This window comes from Hyaena hyaena, unplaced genomic scaffold (genome assembly GCF_003009895.1).
Source record: "Hyaena hyaena isolate Hyena2069 unplaced genomic scaffold, ASM300989v1 scaffold_376, whole genome shotgun sequence".
NCBI lineage: Eukaryota > Metazoa > Chordata > Mammalia > Carnivora > Hyaenidae > Hyaena > Hyaena hyaena.
The window spans coordinates 146,856-172,077 of NW_024081008.1; the positions used below are offsets into that span (position 1 = coordinate 146,856).

General features: G+C 40.3%; 1 pseudogene; it reads left to right on the plus strand.

Moving 5' to 3' along the window:
* Positions 1-1,660: 1,660 nt before the first annotated feature.
* LOC120244228 overlaps positions 1,661-25,222 on the plus strand; it is a 50,073-nt pseudogene continuing 26,511 nt past the window's right edge.

The following is a 25,222-nucleotide window of genomic DNA, read 5'->3' on the forward strand; positions in this document are numbered from 1 at the left end:
TCATACTGGTGGGCTTCCTTAGATGCATTCAGAATGTATCAAAATGAAGTTTGTGCATTAAAGTTGTTTAAAATTTGATAATATACACACTCTGTAGTTTGCAAGATACTACTTCTTGCTAAAATCAAATTTATTGAAATGCTCGCATCTGATATCAGGATTTTTAAAGTTTATTTTATCCTGCATAAAATGCAGTATCTAAGAGATAAAAGAATAGCATTTTCCTGTAACATATTTCATATTCTAAAATAACCCTTACTTATATTTTGTAGCATAATTGTTACTTTATTATTTTCTGAAAAGAAAAATAATAAAAAGAAGCTCTTAGAACAGAATGAGTGACTTTTTGATGATGTGCGAAAAGGCACTTGAAGGTAGTTATTAATCTGTGTTGGGACCCAGCATCCCTTTGAAAAGCTGATAAAAGCCATAAGCTCTCTCTCTCCTCCTCCAGAAAAATGCCCAAATGTACATATGCTCACCAATTTTGCCTACAATTTAGGCCTCTTGTGTTTCACTCCACAGAAATAGGTTAAGAAACCCCAGGCTGAAATCAGCCTGAAAAGAGTGTGAACTCAGCCAGCCAAGAGGCAGGATAAGGTGGAAAGAAGGCCAGCGTGTTCACGATGGTCGGGCAGCCTGTGCTTCGGAAAGGAATGCACCTGCTTTATGTACCTCTGTAAAATACTCCCCAACCCGAACGCCCCCTAACACGAGGACTGGCATTGTTTGGAATCCAAACACCTGTGCTCCTTCGCTCATCCATGCGTTCAGCTGGCCGCTCTGCTGGGGGCGGGGGGCGGGTGTGGACCGGTTATTACTGCAAACCAGGCGATCTTTCTGCGTTTCTCACATTCCAGAAATAAGGAAATACCATTCTAGAAACCACATACCATCTAGAAAGAAGGAAAGTGAATCCGTCTGTTTATAGAAGCTTCTGCTAACGTGGCACTGATTTTATATCCGGCAGCCATCCTTCATTTATCATAACTCTTGATTTGATGTGCAGATACAGAAAGTTTTTAGTGAATGTTAGAACCGTAAAATATAATTTAATTATATTCCTATTAAGTTACTATAATGAGAATTATTCATGTGACATATACTCAGTGCAATAATGGTGTAAGGTGACAGTTAAAGCATCCTAACAGTGGCCAAAATAGGATGGATATTTTTATATAGAAATTTTTTAAAGAATGTGGCACCTCTTTGATTTGCCTGAAATCTTTTCTGTGCATAGGGAAGCCTCAAATTAGGATAACAGTCTGGTGGCTCTCGCAGAGATCAGTTATGGTTGGAGGTCATTTTAATCCTCGGTGCCATTCATGGAGGCTCAGGCTTGAGTCTGTTTCCCTAGTAACGCGCAGCTGCTCACAATCAAACGCTAAGGGGAGACTTTGATCAGGTCAGTGTGGACGTAGCTGCCTCGAGTGCGCTGCCGCGAAACCGGGGAGAACTTCTCGCGTCTCCTCTGTCCGGAAGCGGGCCGTCACCTTGGCAATGGGGGAAGGGCGCCGCGTGCGCGCGAGGCCGGCGGGTGGGCGCGGATCAGATGCCCGCGCAGGGGTGGCGCCAGGACGCTGCGCACCCGCCGGGGCGGTTCCTGGGTTTGCAGCTGCCGCCGCTGTTCCCGGGACAGGCTGCCATTTAAAGCGCATCCATGTACGTGGGACGTCGGTCCCAAATCTTCGCCCAGAAGAGCCACCCAGTCCCGGAGAAAGCCACGTCAGTTCAGTCGGTGTGTGGGTGCGTGCCCGTGAGGAGCCTGAAGCTAGGTCCCCCACTGGAAGCACCCTCAGGCTGCGCGCAGTCCGCCCCCGGAGAAGCCTCGCTGAAGCCGCCCTCGGGCCGCCCCGGATCTGCCAATCGGAAGAGGTGTGTGACCTTCCTGTGGTCTGAGTCAGGGCTGGGAGCTGCAGGCAGTTACCTTGTACACACTTGCCAGTCAGTCAGGCTGCAGGAGACCCCCTAGACCCTCGGAGCCCACCTCATAATTGGTCGTTTTAAAAGACTCTCAAAGGTCATGATTGGGTCCCGCCAAAAGTAACGGCCGCCTCGCGGATACTGAATGGTCAAAACGGTCGCTATGCTGTTACTATGGGCACCGTACAATTCTGATTGGTGCTTATGTAACGATGCAAAACGGACAACGTGTGCACGGAAACACCCCCGCCCTTCCCGCATAAAAACCCTGCTCGCCACCGTTGGGGGCTTCACGTTGCTGCCGCTGCGCCCCTGCTCGAGCTGGTAATAAAGGCCCTTTTGTTCTTGCATCGGTGCCGGCTCCTTGGAGGTCTCTGGGGACTCGCGATTCGGGCGTAACACCCGCGTCCCCAACCTCCTCCCGGCTGCAGCGGATTGTCTGCGGGTGTAGACAGAGCTTGCCCGAGTACACTCGTCTTCCTGTCTCCTCATTAGTAAGGCTGAAACCGACAAGGCTTCTGTTTTCATGGATCTCATTGTGCGTCTTCTCTTCACGTGTCTGTTCAGTCAGAAGACCTTTACTGAAGGCCCTTCCCATGTGGTCCGTGCCAAGGGTGGAGCGCGGAGCAGGCCACAGCCGCCCCGCACCCGGGTTTTGGGTGCTACCAACTCACTGTTTGATCTTCAAGAGAACCTATGAGTAAGGCTGATAGAGCCACTCAGGAGTAAGCTGTGCGTCTGGGACGAGATTCCATCGCAGGACAGTAAGGACACAGGAGCATGGCCGTAACTTCAGGTGTCATCCACCTTCTGGGTTGTTTGGGAATGAACGCGGTGTTGGTGTCTTTTGCTATTACAGTCTTTAAGCAGCGTTTCCTTTTTCCGAAGCCATTCTGCCAGAAGTAACACCGTAACTTTTTCTTGATCTTGACACCTTCCATGATATACATCTTTTAGCTCCTGTATTTAAGTGTACATTCCTCGAGGGCAAACTCTGTGCTAATTTATCTCCATTCTCCTTGCCAAAGGTTGCACAGGACCCTAGCATATATGTCAGGACACAGTAAAATTTCTTGCTGCTCCATGAGTATGGGCGTAGGTTCCTACCTTGATCCTGCGGAGCCTCTGCCCTTGCTGACGCTTCTGTTCATAGTGCTTGTCCTATGGGTATTCTAAGGACTCAACCCTTCGCCTAGCTGGAACATCATCTCATCAGAGAGGCTTATCATAACCAGCCGGCTTACATCGCGCATTGCATGGCTGTCCACCGCAGCCCACATCTGCCATTCTTCTTACCTGGTTTATCTTTCTTCATAGCACTTTTCGCCAGCTGGCATATTTATCGTCTGTCCTCCATCACCAAAAGCTGTGTGAATGTACAAGCTTTGTTTTACTCACTGTTTTCTTCCCAGTGCCTGGAACAGTGTCTAGGAGCTGGTGGGACACTCGATAAATGTTTGCGGAGAGAATGAACGGATCAATGTTGTAAATCCGTGCGTATCATATACTGCCTAAGAAAGCACAGAGATGTGATGGTTTACTATATGACGCTGGCAGTGCGGGGAGAGGGCCGGGAGCTGCTTCTGGAAGCGTCCCTCTGAGATGATGATACAGCTCGCAGTGGCAGAAACATTTTTGACACCCATTGACCTGATGTGATGCATTAATTATATAACTGCAGACAGAGAGAGAAACGAATCCACTCATTTCTGTATAACTCTTGAGCCCTAGGTAGGTTCCGGAATTTTACGCATGGCCTCCCCTTTCTTTACTTAGGGAGACAATTGCTTTGGCAATGGCTGGCTGATGCCAGAGTAGATCATTCCTATTACTACTTTCACTCCCCTGGGGCCCAATTACCAGCCTCCCTTTTAAGCCTCACTGCCAGCAAAGGTACGCAAATCCCATGTGACAATTACTCAGACGCTGACAACTTTTCAATGAATACATTTACCCACAAGTCCAGGGCAGGGCTGGGCTGTCCTTCTCGACTCCTTAACCCTGAAATCCAAACAGTCCAAGTAACAAGTCAGCTCGGTCCTGAAACTGTCCCCTTTTTTCAATTTCCACTGGCATTAAATTCATTTGGGACCCCTTCGCGTCTTGTGTAGACGAATGCACTACCTCCTCTCTGGCTTTCCTGCCTCTGGTCTGGCCCCTCTGCAGTGCATTCTCCTAACAACACAAAAATGCAAATCTATGTCAGCATGTCTTTATCTTCAGAGCAAAGTCAGATTCTTCAGCCCGGCGTGAGACAACGTGCATGAATCTTCCAGCCTTCCAGCCATCCAGGATCCCTTTGAGTTGCAGTCATTTTGAGTTACCTAGGAAAGCCCTGAAGCTACAAGAAAGCACAGTCTTTCTTGACTCAGGACTTTGCACATGTTACTCCCTATACTTTGTAAAAGTCCTCTCCCATGTTTAGTGGGGTTTATTCCCATTTCTGATTTCACTTTGTAGACTGCCTTATCCAGAGATTTCCTGACTCCCCGAAACTGAATTAAGGATCTTTTCCCCATGCACATTTGTCACACCATGGTCATCCCTAAGGGCTAAGGGCTTAGAACACACAGTGCTGAAATGCTTTTCTTTATTTAAAAAACTTTTTAATGTTTTATTTATTTTTGAGAGAGACAGAGTGTGAGCAGGGGAGGGGCAGAGAGAGGGAGACATGGAATCCGAAGCAGGCTCCAGGCTCCAAGCTGTCAACACAGAGCCCGATGTGGGGCTTGAACTCATAAACTGTGACATCATGACCTGAGCCACCCAGGCATGCCTGAAATGCTTTTCTTACTTTCCTCTTTACCCATTGGCTCTCATATATACCTCTGGGCTCAACACAGTGCTAGGCACACAGTAAATGTTCAGCATCAATGAATTAGTTCTAAATTGCAATGAAAGTGTGTTTATGCACATGGAGGTGGTAACAGGATGAGTATCCATATTATATCTGCTTGAAGTGACTTTTGGAAGTTCACAGATCCTTCGAGACACTTAGAGACCTTAGAATATGTACCTGTGTGAATTTAAAGTAAAGCGTTTATCTCAAGGCAGTGTGTATCCATCCGTGTCTATCAAGAATTCCATTCCGTTATTAGAGTGTATGTGTTCGTATGAATATGGAATGAAGTTTATTTAAGGTATTGGCTGGTACTTCCAGCAGGTGTGAAGCAAACATAATTTTTAACCTCCTTGAATGCAATTAAGTAGTGTGGGGAAATCATTGACTGAGATTGCACCTTCACTTAGCCTCTTCCCCCTGAGAAGTGTTAATTGTTGGATGTGTGACAGCACCTGAAAATGAACAAATTAATAAGCATAATACACATTCAGACCTGCTACTATGGAATTTCAAGATGACTCTCCCTAAAATTGGGGTGTGACTTAAGACTATAAATTCTTGCAGTGCCTGGGTGACCCAGTGGTTTAAGTGTCCAACTTCGGCACAGGTTATAATCTCACAGTTCATGAGGTTGAGCCCTGCATCAGGCTATCTGCCGTCAGTGCAGAGCCTGCTTGAGATTCTCTCTCTCCTTCTCTCTCTGCCCCACACTTGTATGTGTGCATTTTCTTTCTCTAAATAAATAAACAAACAAACCTTAAAAATCTGCACATTTTTTATTTACATTTTTGCTGAAAAGTAAATATTTAGTACAGATATGCATTAATTTTTACATAGCCACTTAACATACTTATATGAATACTTTTTCTAGTCATCGAAGAAAAGTTAACTTATCAATACACCTTCAAAGATAAAACACAAATTCCGACTAATTAAATAGAAAATAAATGGAAAATAGAATTGACTATCCAAGTATTGAGATGATTTTGGAGCAATTCAAGAAAATACAAAGATAAATGAATAAATATAATTGTAAGATAATTTTGTTTTACTTAGTTTTAAAATGTTTTTAATGTTTATTTATATTCGAGAGAGAGTGCTTGAGTGGAGGAGGGGCAGAGAGAGAAGGAGACACAGAATCCGAAGCAGGCTTCAGGCTCTGAGCTGTCAGCACAGAACTCCACGTGGAGCTTGAATCCATGAGCCAGGAGATCATGACCTGAGCTGAAGTCGCTCAACCGACTGAGCCACCCAAGAGCCCCATATAATTTTAAATGCACATATATATATAGTTACAAAACAAAAAATAATAGTGATCATAAAGATAACAGGAAAACCAAAGAAAGAGAAACATATAAAACTAATGGCTGGCGGGAAGGGAATGGAAAAAAAAAACTCATATGATGAAATAGCTTTTGTGTATTAGCAAATCACAGTAATAAGAATACATATCACGTATAGTGTTTTCTAAACTGATAGAGATAATTGACATACTGTAACTGTAAGGTGTGGCACGTGTCAGTTTGATTGAGCTATATGATTACCACCGTCACATTCACTACCACCTCTGTTATGTCTTATTATCATTTCTTTTTTATGATGAGAACAACTAATTAATGTCTCCTAGCCACTTTGAAATGTGCAATACTGAATTGTTTATAACACCTATTCTGTGCTTTGTGGCTCTAGGCATTACGTATCTACTGGTTGCAAGTTTATATCCCTAAAGAGCATCCCCTCAATCCTTGCACCCTCCACTCCCTGGTAACCACCATTCTATTCTCTATTTTTCCGAGTTTTTTTTAGATTGCATATATGCATGATATCACCCAGTATTTGTCTTTCTCTGACCAGTCTCATTTAGCATCACCCTTTCCAAGTCCATCCATGTTGCTGCAATGGCAGGATTTCTTTCTTCTTCATGACTGAATATTATTTCACTACATGTATATACCACATCCTCTTTTTCCATTTATCTGTTGATGGATAATTTGGTTGTTTCCATAACTTAGATATTATGGATAATGCTGCAGAACTATGGGAGTGCAGATATCTCTCCTATGTCCTGTTTTCATTCCCTTTCCATATTAGAGGCGTACCTCAAAGGCATTGTGAGTTCATTTCCAGACCACCACAACAAAGTGAGTCGAATGAATCTTTTGGTTCCCCAATGCATATAAAAGTTATGTTTGTGCTATACTGTAGTCTATTAAGTGCGCGATGGCATTATGTCTAAAAAGCAATGTGCATATCTTAATTTTAAAGTTTTTATCCCTAAAAAATGCTAACCATCATCTGAGCTTACCATGAGTCAGAATCTTTTTGCTGGCAAAGGGTCTTGCCTAAAATTGAAGACTGTCAGTCAGGTTAGTGGCTGCTGAAGGCTGGGGTGGTTATGGCAATTTCTTCAAATAAAACAGCAATGAAGCTTGCCCCATTGGCTGTCTATTCCTTTTATGAACATTTCTCGATAGAAGGCAAATCTGTTTGATACATTTTACCCACTGCAGAACTTCTATCAGAATTAGTTTCTCTTCAAATTCTGCCACTGACTGATCAACTTAGTTAATGTCGTATTCAAAATCGTTGGTTGTCATCTGAACAGTCTTCACAGCGTCCTCACCAGGAGTAGATTCCATCTCAAGAACCACTTTCTTTGCTTGTCCATAAGAAGCAATTCCTCATCCCCTGAAGTTTTATCACAAGATTGCAGCAATTCTGTCATATCTTAAGGCCCACTTCTGATTCTGCTTCTCTTGCTGTCCCCCCCCCACCCCAGCCACATCTGCAGTTGACATCCTCCTCTTAAGTCTTGAATCCCTCAAAGTCCCCCATGAGGACTGGAATCTATTTCTTCCAAACTCATGTTAATGTGGATATTTTGACCATGAAACATGAATGTTTTTATTGACATCCAGACAAGTGAATCCTTTCCAGAAGGTTTTCTATTTACTTTCCCCAGGCACATCAAAGGAATCAGTGTCTGTGGCAGCTATAGCCTCACACAGTGTATTTCTGAAACCATAAGACTTGATATGTCGAAATTACTTCTTGACCCACGGGCTCAGAACGAATGTCGTGTTAGCGGCCTGAGAACACCATTAATCCCATTGGACGTCTCCATCGGCGCTCGTGGGTGACCAGGTGCATTGTCAATGAGCAGTCACATTTTGAAAGGGATCTTTTTCTGAGCAGTGGATCCTAATAAGAGGCTTAACATATTCAGTAAATGACGTTGTAAACAAATGTGCTGTCATCCATGCTTTGTGGCTCCATTTATAGACGAGAGGCACAGTGGATTGAGCATCATCCTTAAGGGCACTAGGATTTTCAGAGTGGAACATGACCATAGGCTTCAACACTGAGTCAACAGCTGCATTAACCTTTAACAAGAGAGTCGGCGTGTGCTGTGAAGCCCTGAAGGCAGGCATTGACTTCTCTTCAGGAGAATGCTAGATGGCATTTCTCCCTATAAAAAGCTGTTATATCTGCATCAAAAATCTTTTGTCTAGTGTAGCCGCCTTCATTAATTCTCTTAGCTGAACCTTTTGAATAACAATTCACTGTTGCCTCTCTATCAACATTTGCTGCTTCACCTGCACTTCTACATTATAAAGACGGCTCCTTTCCTTAAACCTCATAAACCAGCCTCTCCTTGCTCCACACTTCTTCTGCAGCTTCTTCTCTCGGCCATCACAGAACAGAGGAGTGTTAGGACCTTGCTCTAGATTAGGCTTTGGCTGAAGGAGATGTTGCAGCTGATTCTTCTATCCAGACCACTAGTACTTTCAACATATCAACAAGAAGGCTGATTTTATTTTGTAATCAATTTTGTGTTCAGTGGAGTAGCACTTTTCATTTTCTTCAAGAACTTTCCCTTGGCATTTACAACCTTGCTAACTGACTGCATGGCACTGGAGGCCTAGCTTTTGGCCCATCTTGGCTTTCAACATGCCCTCCTCACTGAGCTTAATCGTCTCTAGCTTCTGACTGAAAGAGAGAGATGAGATTCTGCCTTGCACTTGAACACTTAGAGGCCACTGTAGGGTTAACTGACCTAATTTCAATGTTTCTGTGTCTCAGAAATAGGGAGACCTAAGGAAAGAGAGAGAAATGGGGAAATGGCTGATGAATATAACAGTCAACACGAGGGTCAAGAAGTCAAGACCAACATCAAAGAGCTTTCCCGTGGTTTTTTTCCCTCTAGGACTTTTACAGTATCAGATCTTATGTTTATATCTCCAATCCATTTTGAGTAAATTTTTCAGTGTGGTATAACATCAGGGTTCAGTCTTAAGCTTTTTTATGTGGTTATGAGTTTTCCCAACCCATTTGTTAAAGAGATTATCCTTTCCCATTGAGTGTTTTGCCTCCCTTGTCAAATACTAGTTGACCAGAAATGTGGGAGTTCATTTCTGCTCTTTATTTTTGTTCCATTGGTCTATGGTATGAAATCAAGGAGTGTGATGCCTCCAGCTTTGTTCTTTCTCATGATTGTTTTGGCTATTCGGGGTCTTTTGTGGATTCATACAAACTTTAGGACCATTTTCTTTCTATTCCTATGGAAAATACCATTAGAATTTTGATAGAAATTGCATGGGATCTACAGATGTGCCTTCTAACAATATTATTTTCTTCTGATCCACAACACAGGATATCTTTCCATTTATTTGTGTCTTCTTCAAGTCTTGCTCTTTTCATTGTACAGCTCTTTCCTTACCTTGGTTAAATTTATTCCTAAATATTTTATTGTTTTTGAGGCTATTACTAATGTTATAGTTTTTAAATTTCTTTTTCAGATGTTTTATTGTTATTGTGTAATTGTTAGTGCTACTAATTTCTATATATTTATTTCATATATGATATTGATACATTTATACTGATAGTTTAATGGGAATTACTTTGTAGGTTATAATCTTTTAATATCTGGCTGCTTTTAGGATTCTCTCTTTATCCTTGATTATTGGCAGTTTCATTATCATGTATCTTAGAGATTTTTTCGGAGGCCCAATTCTGCCTCACAGTTTGGAAAGTTGTAAGCTGTTATTTCTTGAAATAAATGTTCAGCCTCCTTTACCCTCTCTTGTTCTGGATCCCTGATTACCCTAATATTTTTTCTTTAGATGGAATCCCATAGATCACACAGATGTTCTCTTTTCTGCATTATTTTGTCTTGTTCTCCTCCTAATGAGTTATTTCCAAATTCCTAGCCTCCAAGTCACCTATTCTGTCTTCATTTGCTCTGCTTACTGCAGATGCAGTTTTCATTTCGTTCATTGCATTCTTCAGCTCCAGAATTTCTGCAGTTTTTTCATGATTTTGTTGAATTTCCTTTCTGACTTTTCTTACAGTTCATTGAGTTTTTCAAAAACAGCTATTCTGAATTCTTTTTTAAGAATTTTAAGAATGGTCAGCACAAAAAAAAAAAAAAGAATGGTCAGCACAGAGCCTGGTGTGGGGCATGAACTCAGGAGCCATGAGATCATGACCTGAGCTGAAGTTGGATGCTCAACCAACTGAGTACACAGGCTCCCTAGCTATTCTTAATTCTTTATCAGCTAGCTCATAAAATGTCATTCCTTTGAGCTCAGTTATTGGAAAATTACTATTATCTTTTGGTGATAACATTCCTTCTTCGCTTTTTCACATTCCTTGTATTTTTAACACTGCTATCTTTGCATCAGAAGTAGCTAAAGTTTCTACTAGTTGCCTTCAGGTAGGGGTATTATGTTCAGTGGTTCTGTTATTACCTGGGGTTTTTGGTCTTTGTAAGAATAACACCACTCTTCTTGCTCCCTCTTGTGGCAGAATTTTTTTTTAAGTTTATTTATGAGAGAGAGAATGAGAAAGGAAGGGACAAAGAGAGAGAGAGAGAGAATCCCAAGCCAACTTCATACTGTCAGTGCAGAGCCCAACATGGGGCTCGAACTCACAAACCATGAGATCATGACCAAGCCAAAATCTTGAGTCAGGTGCTTAACTGAATGAGCCACCCAGACGCCCCTGGCAGAATTTTTAATTAAGTTTTTATGTCTTCTACCACCTGGCTATTAGAAAGCTCTCTTTAATTTTCCAGAAGATGGCACTATAGCTCAAATTTGTGGTTTCTCTGTTGCCCACAGACCCTGGCCAGCTTTGGGTCTCTAAGCTGCTGCACTCAAGGGAGCACCCAAGGAGCCCACTCCGTGTGTGACCAGCTCCTGGGGCACTGAGGGTGCCTGCAGACTAGGTAGGGAGACCCTCAGGTGAAGGACATCCAGAGGCTTATGGGAGGGCTTCCTGCTGAAGTCCTGAAAACAGGAACTGCATCCCTTCTATGCTCCTTCAGACTCTTACCCGCCTTTGTGCGGATCCCTCCTTGCTCCCAGTCAAGGAGGTCCTGCCTCAGTCCTTCAGGTGCCACTAGAGAGAATGGGCAGTGAGTCACCGCTCTTCTGTCCTCACAGGAAGGGGTCACCGTCACCTGATGGTTCGGCTACATGTGTGTTGCTGTGTGGGGTTTAGCAGTGGTGAGGTTCTTCTTACATCTCCACTGAATCCACACTCATGTATACAAGTTTTCCTCCAAACGCATGAGAAGCCTCTCTGTCCCATGGCTGCCCAGGTCTTCACTCTCCAGGTTTCCTTCCTGACCTTGACTGAAGGGGGTGGGGCAGGTGCACTGCTCCACCAGCGCTACAGCCTGAGTGCAAAGGCCCCACAGAAAGAAAAGTGGCCAGAATGGTTAAAGCCCACAGAGTGGCCATCTGTGAGGGCCAGAAGAGGGAGGACTGGGTGGTCCTAATTAGGACCTTGATCTTCATCTTAATAAATGTCGAAGCTTTTCAGAAACTCTGGAAGAAAATGAATAAATTTCCATATTTAAAAGATCACTCTGGACCAAATGTAGAGAAAGGACTGGAGGAGGACGTGGATATTTGCTGAGATTTTCTCAAGTAGCTTGAGAAAGACGTGGACAAATCAGGGGGATCCCCTGTAACAACTCCAACAAAGAAGAATTTAAAAAGAAATGTGTGATAAGGAACTTCATGAAGAAAATTTTAACACATAACAGAAAGACACAGAAGAGGACTTGAACAAGTCGACAGACATCCCCTTTTCTTGTAGTAGATTATGCAATGTTGTAAAAATGTCGGTTCTTCCTGAACCTAACTGAATCCTTATCAAAACACCTGCAGTGTGTGTGTGTGTGTGTGTGTGTGTGTGTGTGTGTGCGCGCGTGCTTGTAAACTGATAATCAAGTTATATGGAAAAACATTTAAGAAGAAGCAGGAAAACAAAAAGAAAATCTCTGAGGAGATATGAGCTCCTCCCCATCCCCAGATACAAAGATATAAAGGTGTGCTTCAGAGTACCCATAATTAAATTAGTGTGGCACTAGCACATGAATAGACAGTGAGGCCAGGGGAACAGAATGGAAAACCCAGAAATAAATCTAAGTACATAAGGAGCATATTCTATGACACAGGTGCTCTCTTCGAGTTATTACTGGGGTATAGAAGGTCTTTTTAAAAAATTTTTAATGTTTACTTATTTTTGAGACAGAGAGACGGAGAGAGACAGAACATGAGCAGGGGAGGGGCAGAGAAAGAAGGAGACACAGAACTTGAAGTGGGCTCCAGGCTCTGTCGTGTTAGCACAGAGCCCAACACAAGGCTCAAACGCAAGACCTGCAAGATCATGACCTGAGCTGAAGTCAGAGGCTTAATTGACTGAGCCATGAAGGCACCCAGAGGGACTTTTTAAGTAATGATTGTAGAACATCTGGGTAACTTCAGAAAAAAAATGTTGATACATTTCTCATACCATATACCAGAGTTAATTCCAAATATATCAAGAATTTAAAAACAAAAAATGAAAACATGTAAGAACTAGAAGAACATAGGGATGAATTTCTCCACAATATCATAGACAATTGATAAACTAGAAGAAAATATTTGTAGCATGTAACACAAAGGGCTGATAATCTTAATATATAAAGAACTCTTAAAATCAAAGAAAAAGAGACTGAAAACCCCAATGGTAAAATATGAAATAGAGAGGAGCACAAACTCACACGTTTTAAAAAGATAAAAATGGCCCTTGAGTATATACATTTTTTTAAAGTTCAAACACAATTAGAAAATACAAATTAAAATAATGTCATTTCTGAGCTATGAGATGGGTAAAAATTAAGAAGTATGACAACATATCCTCTTGGTAAGACTGTGGGTAAACAGGGGATGTCCTATGTTATTAGTGAGAATGCAAACCGGCACAGTCCTTCTGGTGGAAATTTATACATAACAGAACTTTTGTATGTATTTATCGTTTGATCCAGTAATCCCATTTCTGAAAGGTACACCTCCAACAGTATATTTGCACAAGGCTCTTCCCTGCAGGGTTATTTGATCTGTAAAATATTCGAAACAATTTAAATGGCCCATACACAGGAGAGGGCTTGATTAAAGTATGGCACATCCACACAGTAGAGTATCAAAAAACTGAAAAAGAATGACGTAAACCCCAATGAAATAATTCCAGGAAATCTACAAGACATATTGTTAATGTTTGAAAAAAATAAGCATGGTGCACACAGATTGCCAGGCCTGGGCCACCAGGAAGGGGATTGAAGCTACCGGGCCACGCAGACAGTGCCACAGTGCAGAGAGGGGACACGGATTTGTTGCTGTGTGTGCTGAACACTGCCTCCCTTGTCTCTTCAGGTGCACACTCACAGCCCCCTTGCACAAATGCTTTGATGATCTGCAGTCTTTCCCCAGGTGAGGCCACCGTCCAGGACACTGGTTCCTCATCTCATTCAGGCTTATGCCAGAAATGCGAAAATTGGCCTGAGCCTTAATGCTTCAAAGTGTAGTAGATGCTTGAGCTGATGCTGGAGTGATTATTAACAATTATTAGTGAGTGAGAAGTCCCAGAGTATCAGTCTTTGTTGACCTCAAGGATAAATATAACAATATGAAGACTATACTTGTTCAAGATACTGCCAATAACACAAAGGAAAAGACCAAATATCCACCACCACTACTACCACATCAGTATCCTCTCTTGCCAAGGAAGGCTTGGAGAAGGTTAGCCAAGGTGCTAACCCAGTGGAAATTAGAAAAGGTGCAGTGTTAGCTGTAGATGCTATAATTGATAAATTTAAGAAGAAGCCCAAATCTGTGTTGAGCCCCAGAGAAATCACTTAGGTTGCTATGATTTCTGCAAACAGAGGAATTAGCAATATCATTTCTGATACAGTGAAAAAGATTGAAAGGAAGAATGTAAACACACCAAAAGATGGGAAACACTGAATGATGAATTATAAATTACTAAACTGCAGTTTGAATGTTGTGTTTCTCCATACTTTACATACATCAAAAGCTCAAAAATGTGAATGGCTATGTTATATTGGGTGAAAAGAAAATGTCTGGTGTCTAGTCCATTGTATCTGCACTTGAAATTGTCAGTGCTCCTTGTAAGCCCTTGGTAATAATTGCTAAAGATGTTAATGGAAAAGCCCTAAATGCACTCATTTTGAATAGTCTAAAAGTTGAACTTCAGATGATAGCAGTCAAATCTCCAGGTTTTGGTGACAATGGAAAAACCTACTTAAACACATGGCTGTTGGTACTGGTGGTTCAGTGTTCAGAGAAGAGAGGTTGACCCTAAACCTTGATGGTGCTCAGCCTCACGACTTAGGGGAAGTTGGATACAGATGTCATTGTGACCAAATATTAAACCATGTGCTTGAAAGGAAAAGATAAGAGGTTCATATTGAAAAACCTATTCAAGAAATCATTGAGCAGTTTCATATGATTACTAGTAATTATGAAAAGGAAAAACTGAATGAATATCTTAACAAACTTCAGATGGAGTAGCTCTGCTGAGGTTGGTGAGACAAGTGATGTGGAAGTAAATGAAAAGAAAGCAGCAGCCGCCCTCAATGCCACATGTCCGCGGTTGAAGAAGGTGTTGTGGGAGGGGGTTGGGTTCTTCTTCAGTGCATTCCAGCCTGAGACCCGCTAATTCCAGCTAATGAAGATATTTTTAATGATATAGAAATTACTAAAAGAACACCCGAAATTCTTGCAGAGGGTGCGCGAGTGGCTTAGTCAGTTGTGTCCAACTCTTGATTTTAGCTCAGGTCATGATGTCATGGTTTGTGGGACAGAGCCTTGCATCAGGCTCTGCTTGGACAGTGCAGATCCTGCTTGGAACTCTCTCTCTCTCTCTCTCTCTTTCTGTCTTTCTTTCTGTCTCTCTCAAAATAAATAAATAAGCATTTAAAAATAATCTTGCAAAGGTCATTGCTAGAAAATAGGTGTTGTTGGACCATTGATAGGTGAAATAATTATGTTAGGTTTCTCAAAAGTTGGTTCTTATGTTCTGCTTGGAGATTCTGTGAATGTGACGGAGAAAGGAATCATTGATCCAACTAAGTTAATAAGAACTGTTTTATCGGGTTCTGGAGAGAAAGCCCATGGAATAGGTGGAATGGTCATGGAGGGATATGTTCTTCTTTCTAGAATAGTGCTTCACCATTACTAATAATAGTGCTTCACCATTACTAATAGATACTTGAGGCAATGTTTCTCACCTGTAATTTTAGAGAAGTCACCTAAAGAAGTGGAAAAGGCTGGCCGATGTTAAGAAATTCAATATAACCATAGTTACTAGTTTCACTGAACAATATAGAATGATTTATCATGGCCATTGTCCATGCCTATCGATACTTTATTTTGTATTGCTAAATACAAGGCTATTTGTACACTCACCAACAAACAGACAAACAAACAAACACACTGTGAAAGTGTCTATAGTGTGCTATTCTTTGTGTAACAAAAAAGAGAGAATGAGAAAATACACATTTATCCACTAATCTCTTCAAAAGAAATCTGGAAGAATAAACCAGAAACTAATGAGATTGGTTGCCAACATAAATTGGGTAGGAGTGGCAATTCAATAATGTGAGCAGAATAAAACTTCCCTTAGTTTAGTGCATAACACTGTATTTTAGAACATACTCCAAAACATACATACATACTACATACATACATACATACATACCTAAAAACAGGATGTAAGGGAACCCAAAATAGAATTTACCTAGCTGTGATATAAATGAATGACATAACCATATCAAAGGGGGTAGAGAAGAAAACAATTAAGTGGTGTGAGGAACAATATTTTGATTGCATACCATATAAATTATATGCCATATACTGTATGGCATATACACCAGCGTTATACTGTATTTGTAAATTTGTTTTTAACAAATGTATTGACCAGAGATTCTGAAATATTACGTGCATACTGAGATTCAGCAGATAGGTAAATATATTGTAGGTAATAAGAGCCAGGTTACAAATAAGAAAAGGGGAAAAGCTAGAAAGAGCCCTAAAATTGGAGGTATAAGTATGAACTGATGGCTTCACTATATGTACAGAATCTTAGGTAAAGAGATAATTATAAATGCATATGTGTGTGTTGAGTGTCCGTACGTGCATTTCGGAGCCCTGTCTACTGAGAGGATCAGAGGCAAGAGCATTCCAGACACAATGAAGACACCTGGCATCCAGATCTTAATTTCTGAATAGCATTCTACAATTGAAGGACAATGAATTTAGGAAAATGGGTGATTACAGGGCTAATACAGAGAAAATATGGGATGAGAGAAGATCATCTTGTATCAGAAAGAAGGAAATGTTTATAAAATGATTGGTGAGCTACGTGAGAAGGATTCAGGAGCCAACTTGAACAAGCTACCAGTGGCCAAAATCTGGGACAGTGTCAACAAAACAAACAACAACTTTTTAAATACATAAATACATCATGACCTAAGCCAAAGACAGCTTTAACCAACTAAGCCACCCAGGCACCCCAAGTGAATCTTTTTAATATAGACTTCTTTCCTCTTCTTTTTAGGGGGTTATGATTTTTTCTTTTCTTTTTTTTTTTTTTTGAGGTATATCTAATGTATGTGTTATATTAGTTTCAGTTGATAACATAGTGGTTCAGTTTTTATACATTATAAAATGCTCACCATGATATCTAGTTACCATCTGTCACCATGCAAAGCTATTACAGTATTATTGACTGTATTCCTTATGGTGTACTTTACTTTTCCTATGCCTTACTTATTTTATAACTGGAAGTTTATATCTCTTAATCCTCTTCACCTATCTCACCCACCTCCCACTCACTTCCCCTCTGGCAACTACCAGTCCATTCTTTGTATTTATGAGTCTGTTTCAATGTTGTGTTGTTTGTGGTTTTTAGATTCCACATATAAGTGAAATCTATACGGTATATGTCTTTCTTTATCTGACTTATTTCACTTAGGATATTACCTTCTACGTCCATCTGAGTTGTCACAGATGACAAGATCTCATTCTTTTATGCAGCTGAGTGCTATTCCATTGTATATAAAGGCCACATCTTCCTACTCCCTTCATCTACTGATGGACACATGGGCTGCTTCCATATCTTGGCTGCTGTAACGGACTGCAGTGAACATGCAGGTGCATGTGCCTTTCAGAATTGTTTTTGAGTATTTTTTTTATAAATATCCAGTAGTAGAATTGCTGGATCATACAGTACTTCTATTTTTAATTTTTGAGGAACCTCCATACTGTTCTCCACAGTGGCTGCCTCAGCTGACGTGCCCAAGGATTCCCTTTTAACCATGTCCTACCTGACACTTGCTATTTCTTGTCTTCATCATACTAGCCCTCCTGACAGGTGTGAAGTGATATATCTCATTAGGGTTTTGATTTGCATTTCCCTCAAGATCCATGATGTTGAGTACCTTTTGTTGTGTCTATAGCCATCTGTAGGTCTTCTTTGGAAAAATCTCTATTCAGATCCTGTGCTTATTTTTTAATCTGATTGTTTATATGGTGTTGAGTTGTGTGAGTTTTTAAAGGTATTTTAGATATTAACCCTTTACCAGATATATGATTTACAAATACCTTTTGCCATATGGTATTTTGCCCCTTCATTTTATTGATGGTTTCCTTCACTGTGGAAAAGCTTGTTCGCTTGATATTGTCATAAATGTTTATTTTTATTTTTGTTGCCCTTGCCTAAGGAGAGTGATCTAAGAAAATATTGTTAAGACCAATATGGAAGAGTTTACTGCCTATATTTTCCTTTAGGTGAGTTCCCCCCCCCCCTTTTTTTTAACATAGAAAAAGCTTTGAGTGAGTGAGTTATCTATAAATAAATCAGCATAATCCAGATTTAAAAGTCCTTTGGCTTCAGGCCATTCCTCATAACTAGTGAGTGCTCTCATAAAGTGTGAACACAGTATACAAAAAAAAGAAAGAAAGAAAGAAAGAAAGGAAAAAAGAAAGAAAGAAAAGTTTTTTTTTAAAACAAGAGCAATGGAAAAATGACTTCGTAAGGAGAAACCATACATTACCTTTAGGAAGGTAAATATTACTGTTTTTTAAATATATGATGAGCTGTTAAATTTCATGATGGAGATGGAGAAACAAGTATTTACCTTTAGAAATCTAAATAAATCTCTTCTACTAAGTAACAGGTTGCTACCGCAACATAATAAAGAAAAATATTCTGAATACATTTTGTCATGTGCATATGGGCACAGAAAGGAAATTTACAAAATGAAATCATTTGTTTCAATGGTAGGATTATGGGATCTTTTTCAGGTTTTCCCTCTAGCACTTTTATAAATAAGAACCACGCTTAATTTACAGAAACACCAACATGTATTATACATTCCAATTTCACCTGCAAGTGTTCATTCTTTCCTGCATGATCTGTGGAGGATAATGTCTTTCAATAAATTTTCAACTACCTGCCTCTCTACCTTGTACAAGAAGGTTTTTAGTGTAGGGTTGTTGTCAAATTACTCAGGGAACATAGTTCAGGAATTATTAATTAATTTATGCTAATTAAGTGCATAAAATATTTTAAAGATGCACAAACAGAACCAGAATGGAAATTAAAAGTAGCTTGAGGCCATTGAAATAACAAAAGGACAAATTAAAAATTATTAGCAACTGACCCAGAGGACGGGTCGTGAATGCGGCTGCAGAGGAAGAATTACGTGTGCCCTGGGCGCGCTTGCACCTTGGGTAATACCTCACCTAATACAGCTGTGCTCAGCTACTTTTGTTTGTTACCATTACAGTATTGAAACCACTAAACTCAGAAAGGCCTGGAGACAAAGTCGGCAAGATTTAGGGTTCACAGAATACTTTGTGAACTTCTGGTATGTGAGAATTGTACAAATTCTGTCTCAACTTCCAAAGTTCAATTTACAGAAACATTCTTACTTAGAGGCTACATTTGATAAAAACAAAAATTAATTTTTATTGTTATTTTTGGTGGTGGATAAGTCTCTTAAGTGTTTTTTATTTAATTTATTTTTATTTTTCATTAGAGGGAAGTTGACATACAATGTTACATCGTAAGACATACAATGTTACATCGTAAGACATACAATGTTACATCGTAAGACATACAATGTTACATCGTAACACAGTACACACCACAGCGGGTGATTCAGCATCTCTATATGGTGTGTTTGGCAAACCACAAGCGTAACTGCCACCTGTCAGCATGCATGCTGTCATGGTATCTCCCCATGACATACTCATCCCACACTGCAAGCCTGTACCTCCCTCTCCCCTTTACCCATTTTGCTCACCCCACACCCCCTTCCCTCTGGCAACCATCCATTTGTTCTGGGTATTTATAGGTCTGATTCTGGTTTTGGGGGGGTTTTTTTGCTTTTAAGTAATTGATTATCTCAAGTTTATCTGAATAATTTTTAAACTTTGAATTACAGGAATTAACTGGCAAATGCTTGCAACTTGAAGAGCAAATAGAAACAAAACTGACATCTAATTGAGACTCAAAGCTGTTGGTGCAATTTTTATGTAAAAGAAATTGTCCTAGGGGTGCCTGGTTGCCTCATGCAGGGAAGTGTGCAAGTCCTGATCTCAGGATTGTGAGTTCGAGTACCATGGTGGGTGTAGAGATTATGGAAAATTAAAATCCTAAAAAAAAAAAAAAGGAATTGTAGTACAAAATATGTGTCATAAAATTAGACTGAATTCAGTTTCTCAGTATCGTAAGAATCTCATAAAAAAATCTAACTCTTATACCATTGAGATGACTTCTTACAATAAGTATGTGGGCCAGTCCCCATAATAAAATAACGATATGATCTTTCTGGCACCAATTAGCAGTGGTCTCATCAGCAGCTGATCCTCATACTTAAATATTATCGGACATAAGTTTGGTATAGTTATAAAATAACATTAATTATCATACAAAATGTACTTGGTTCACATACAATAAATCCATCTTAAGAGAGGTGTTTCTAAGTGATTATTTTATTTAAGGTCATCAGGAATCCAGACATGGCAATGCAGATATTTGTTGAAATGAATTAACATTCTCCTTAGAAATATAATACAATTATACTACTGAAGAACTCTGTGGTCCTAAGCAAATTTTAAGCTTTAAGTTTGGAACAGACCAGATTTCTATGGGGAGGGGATGTGGGCAGTTTCAACAGGTGTCATTTTTTAAATATATATATTTTTAGTGTTTTATTTATTTATTTTTGAGAGGGGCAGGGAGAAGGGTCAGAGAAAGGAAGGCAGAGGATTCGAAGCTGACTCTGTGCTGACAGCAGCGAGCCTGATGTGGGGCTCAAACTCACCAATCGTGAGATCATGACCTGAGCTGAAGTCGGCTGCCCAACCAACTGAGCCACCCACCCAGGTGCCCCTCAACAGGCATCACCGAGAGCCTCCTATTAGTGAAGAGTCTAGATTAGGTTCCCTTATGACCACAACAGTTTAACAGTGAGGCCATCACTTTTCTGCTTTCTAATGTAATGGATTCACCATCAACCAACAACTCAGACCATGCTACAATCAGGGGCAGACTTGATGCCAATCATAATCAATTACTGTACAATTTTTATTTTTTAAAACTAAGATACTATAATTCATGGAGAATTCTAAAGAGAGTGCTATCAGACAAGTCTGATCTTTGGACTAAGGCCGAATGAAACAAGGCAGTTCCCTCTTTCATATGTATCATCTTGGCAGCCGCAGACCTGCCAACCACAGCTGTGGGTACAATTAAAAGATGCTGTAACTTATGTACTATTCGATCTGTTGATTACACCTGCTTGAGGCACATTGTTGAGGATACTTTCTATTATATCACTGCCTTACCTATATGAACTCTCATGTTTGCAACATCTTGTGTAAGAACTTAACATTAGAGAAAGCTTTCCCTCGACCCAAGCAGTGTTATGCTTTGTCCCCAGTGGATGTAAGAATCTGCAACTGTCCATGTTTCCCTTTTGGTGTTGATGGTCAGCAAGCCTACAGATAGATGTTTTACTTCCATTAATAGTCAATTGATTAGTACAAGAAATCCAATCAGGAAGAGGTCAACCACATGAAGATAAAAGAATCAAGGAAAGCTGCACAGAAGATTCTGGATTAGAGCCAGGCCTTAGAATATAGAATATTTTTGGATATTGGGTATAAAGGATTCAATATAATTCTGCTCTAGTTAGAAAAGACTAAACTGTATTAACAAAAAGACCCAAATCTTTTTCTTAAATAGTTTATTGTCAAGTTGGTTTCCATACAACCCAGTGCTCATCCCCACAAGTGCCCTCCTCCATGCCCATCATCCCCTTTCCCCTCTTCCCCACCCCCATCAGCCCTCAGTTTGTTCTCAGCATTCAAGAGTCTCTCATGGTTTCCCTCCCTCCCTCTCCCAAACTATTTCCCCCCTTCTTCTCCCCCCCAGTCCTCCGTTAAGTTCCTCCTAATCCTCCTGTACGTGCAAACATATGATATTTGTCCTTCTCTGCCTGACTTATTTCGCTCAGCAGAACACCCTCAAGGTCCCCGTGTTGCTACACGTGGCCAGATTTCATTGTTTCTCATTGCCATGCAGTATTCCATGGTATAGATAAACCACATCTTCTTGATCCATTCGTCCGTTGATGGACACTTAGGCTCTTTCCATGTTTTAGCTATTGTTGAGAGTGCTGCTGTGAACATTGGGTCCATGTACCCCTATGCATCAGCACTCCTGTGTCCCTTGGGTAAATTCCTAGCAGTGCTATTGCTGGGTCCTAGGGGAGTTCTAGTGTTAATTTTTTGAGGAACCTCCACACTGTTTTCCAGAGGGGCTGCACCAGTTTACATTCCCACCAGCAGTGTAGGAGGGTGCCCGTTTCTCCACATCCTCACCGGCATCTAGAGTCCTCTGATTTGCTCATTTTAGCCACTCTGACTGGCGTGAGGTGGTATCTCAGTGTGGTTTTGATTTGTATTTCCCTGATGAGGAGGGATGCTGAGCATCGTTTCATATGTCTGTTGGCCATCTGGAGGTCTTCTTTGGAGAAGTGTAAAAAGACCCAAATTTTTAAGGATCAGTAAAAGAGAAGTCATAACTCTACAGTGGGTTTTGAAGTCAGTGGGGAAGGAGTTTTCCTGTCCTTGGTCTTTGGGGACCCAGGATCTTTCCATCTTGTTGTGTAGAATCTTGTAACACATCCCTGTCATCAGCCTATAGCTGGCAGGGAAAAGGGCAAAGTGCACCTGAGAGGTAGAGTGGGTCGAGTCTGCAAGTGACTCACATCATTCCACTCGGTCACCAGTAACCAAGTGAGGCCCAGAAACGTAGCGTGCCTTGGTTCTGGGAATAAGAGGTAAGAGGTGTTAGTGGACTCTGCCACAAATATTAAAAATAATGAACTAAACTGAAAACACAAGTAGTCTTGGACATAGTAAACAGCATTATTTTTCTATGAGACAATGACCAAAATTTCTTGTTAATTTCTTATCCATTACAAAGTTCTCTTTTTCCATTTATGCAGGAACCTCAGCTGTATTCTCAAAGGGTTCAAAATCTATTGAAGATCCTATAATGATGGGATACCATTCTATACTGATGAACATATTTTAGCTGTGATTATATGTATATTCCAGTGAGGGCATAGAAGAAAGACAATGAAACAAACTCATATTTACATAATAGAGTAAAATAATTGACTTATTTCTGTAGCCCCTTTGGTAATGTGTACACTTCAAATGACTTTGACAGGTTGTAGTTATAACTGGATTCTCAACTTCCTTAATTTTAGTAATTTTAGATGATCATCTAGTGGTTAAAACAGAATGGAAAATTTAGTTTCCTAAATTAAAACATATGACAGTCACTAGAAACCTAAAACATGTATGCTGTACTAGAATGTGATGTACAGGTACTCTGGTTAGGAAAGAATTGGTGGGCACTTTCCCAGAGAACCCTGTACTGCACAGATATGTGTATTTTGGCTGTACGGTGTTACCAGAACATCAGTGTGACCCCCTAGAGAAGAAGCCTTGTATTTAACATCAACATCACTTTCTTCATATATATCATAGTATGAGGTTTCATAACTCAGCGGAAATATCTGTAGGAAGCAGAGAGCAAAAATTATGTAAAAATGGGGGAATGATTGAAAAATTCAGTCAGATGGACTGTAAATCAGTACTGAACTAGAGAAGATACTACATTATAATGTAAATTACCTTGATGCATTACTTTCAAAAAGGCAAATTGTTCTCACTTTCTACCACTTGATAGGCAGTTGCTATAATCTATAAAATAAGAAGCTGAATTGTTGCCTTTCCCTACTCTCTGTAATCCTTATTATTCAGTTTTATATAGGTATTTATTTTAGCAAAATTGTCCATAATAATTTATTCATTAATCTCTGAAATATCCAAGACAAGGGAATATGTTCCCCCTTCTTTTGAAAATTAGATTGACATTATCTTTAGCCCCATAGCATAAACCTCTGCAGTCCCCTGAACCACATTTTTAAAATTCATTTTTCCATGCCAGATCATGGCAAGCTTTATGGCCATCAATAGAGCCTATTTACTTAACAAAAGGTAAAAAAAATAAAAAATGTAAGTTGGAATCCTGCTTTTACCTGAGATACTTTAGCAGTTACCTTTTTTTTTTTTTTACTTTTTAACATTTATTCATTTTTGGGAGACAGAGAGAAGCAGAGTATGAGTTGCAGATGGGGCAGAGAGAGAGGGAGACACAGAATCTGAAGCAGGCTCCAGGCTCCAAGCTGTCAGCATAGAGCCCGACACAGGGTTCGAACCCATAAACCACAAGATCATGACCTGAGCCGAAGTCAGACACCCAACTGATTGAGCCACCCAGGCAACCCTAGCAGTTACCTTCTTAAAGAACACTTCATTACATATCCTTAAAGAACATGAGATAAAACTAACCTTCACTCTCTCCTAAAGCAAGATTCTGCCCGAGAGAGACTGTCTTTAGTTAATCCAATGACATATATTTCAGAATTCCTAAAAAAGATATCATTGTGAACAGGTAGGTTTCTTTTCTTGGAAAGGAGGAATAGTCATCCTGGGGGAAAGAAACACAAATGTCAACGATAGTATTCTTTTCCAACTCACAGGTCATTTTGGTTGGACTAACAATAGAGTGGATATAAAATTGAGTTAGACTGACTACAATATTCAAATGCAGGCATTGCTCTCCTGAGAAAAAGAGACGAATCGTTGCTTAAGTGTGTACTAAAGTCAAAACCAAAGTTAGGTACTATGGTTCATGTCAGATATATACCCTGTATGTGAGCAAAATAAATGTAGCCTGAAAACGTTTTAAGAGTGGAAGTAACTGTGAAATCAGTGTACATAATTCGCTGTCATCACACAAGTGTATAGGGTACACGTGTAGCTCTGACAAAGGGACAAATCAGTTGAGCTTTGTCAAGATATCAGTAGTGTAATTATTTAAACAAGTGTGATTGGACCAGTGGTGTAATTCTCACATGAGGAAACCAGCATGAGACTCCATGCGGAAGTTGCAACCACACAGAGCCACACATACAAGCTCTCTGCCACCTCAGTTATGATGCTTTGCATAAAGCATATGTCAACAAATTTGGTTGGCGGAATGGATGGATGGATGGATAGGTGGGCAAACGGACAGATGTACAGACACATGGATGGCAAATGGATATTTATGGCAGGTTAAGAAGATTTCAAAGATTTTGAAGCCAATAAAAATAACAACAAAAACTATTGCTGAAGCATGATAACACATGAAGAAAAAAACTGCGGTAACTATTCAGTCTACTGCAGGTCAGTGATCACCTAACACATGCACACATGTTTTTTAAGACACAAGATGCAATGCAGATATTAACCATCAGTAGTATCATTGTTCTTTTAGAAAAGTTTGGAAGATGTTACAGGTTGTGATATGACAGAATGCCACTATTTATAAAGATGTTTATTTTTTTAATGGGTAAAGGATTTGTTTTTTTTAATTTTTTTAATGTTTGTTTATTTTTGAGGGAGAGTGACAGACAGAACATGAGCAGTGGAGAGGCAGAGAGAGAGAGGGAGACGCAGAATCCAAAACAGG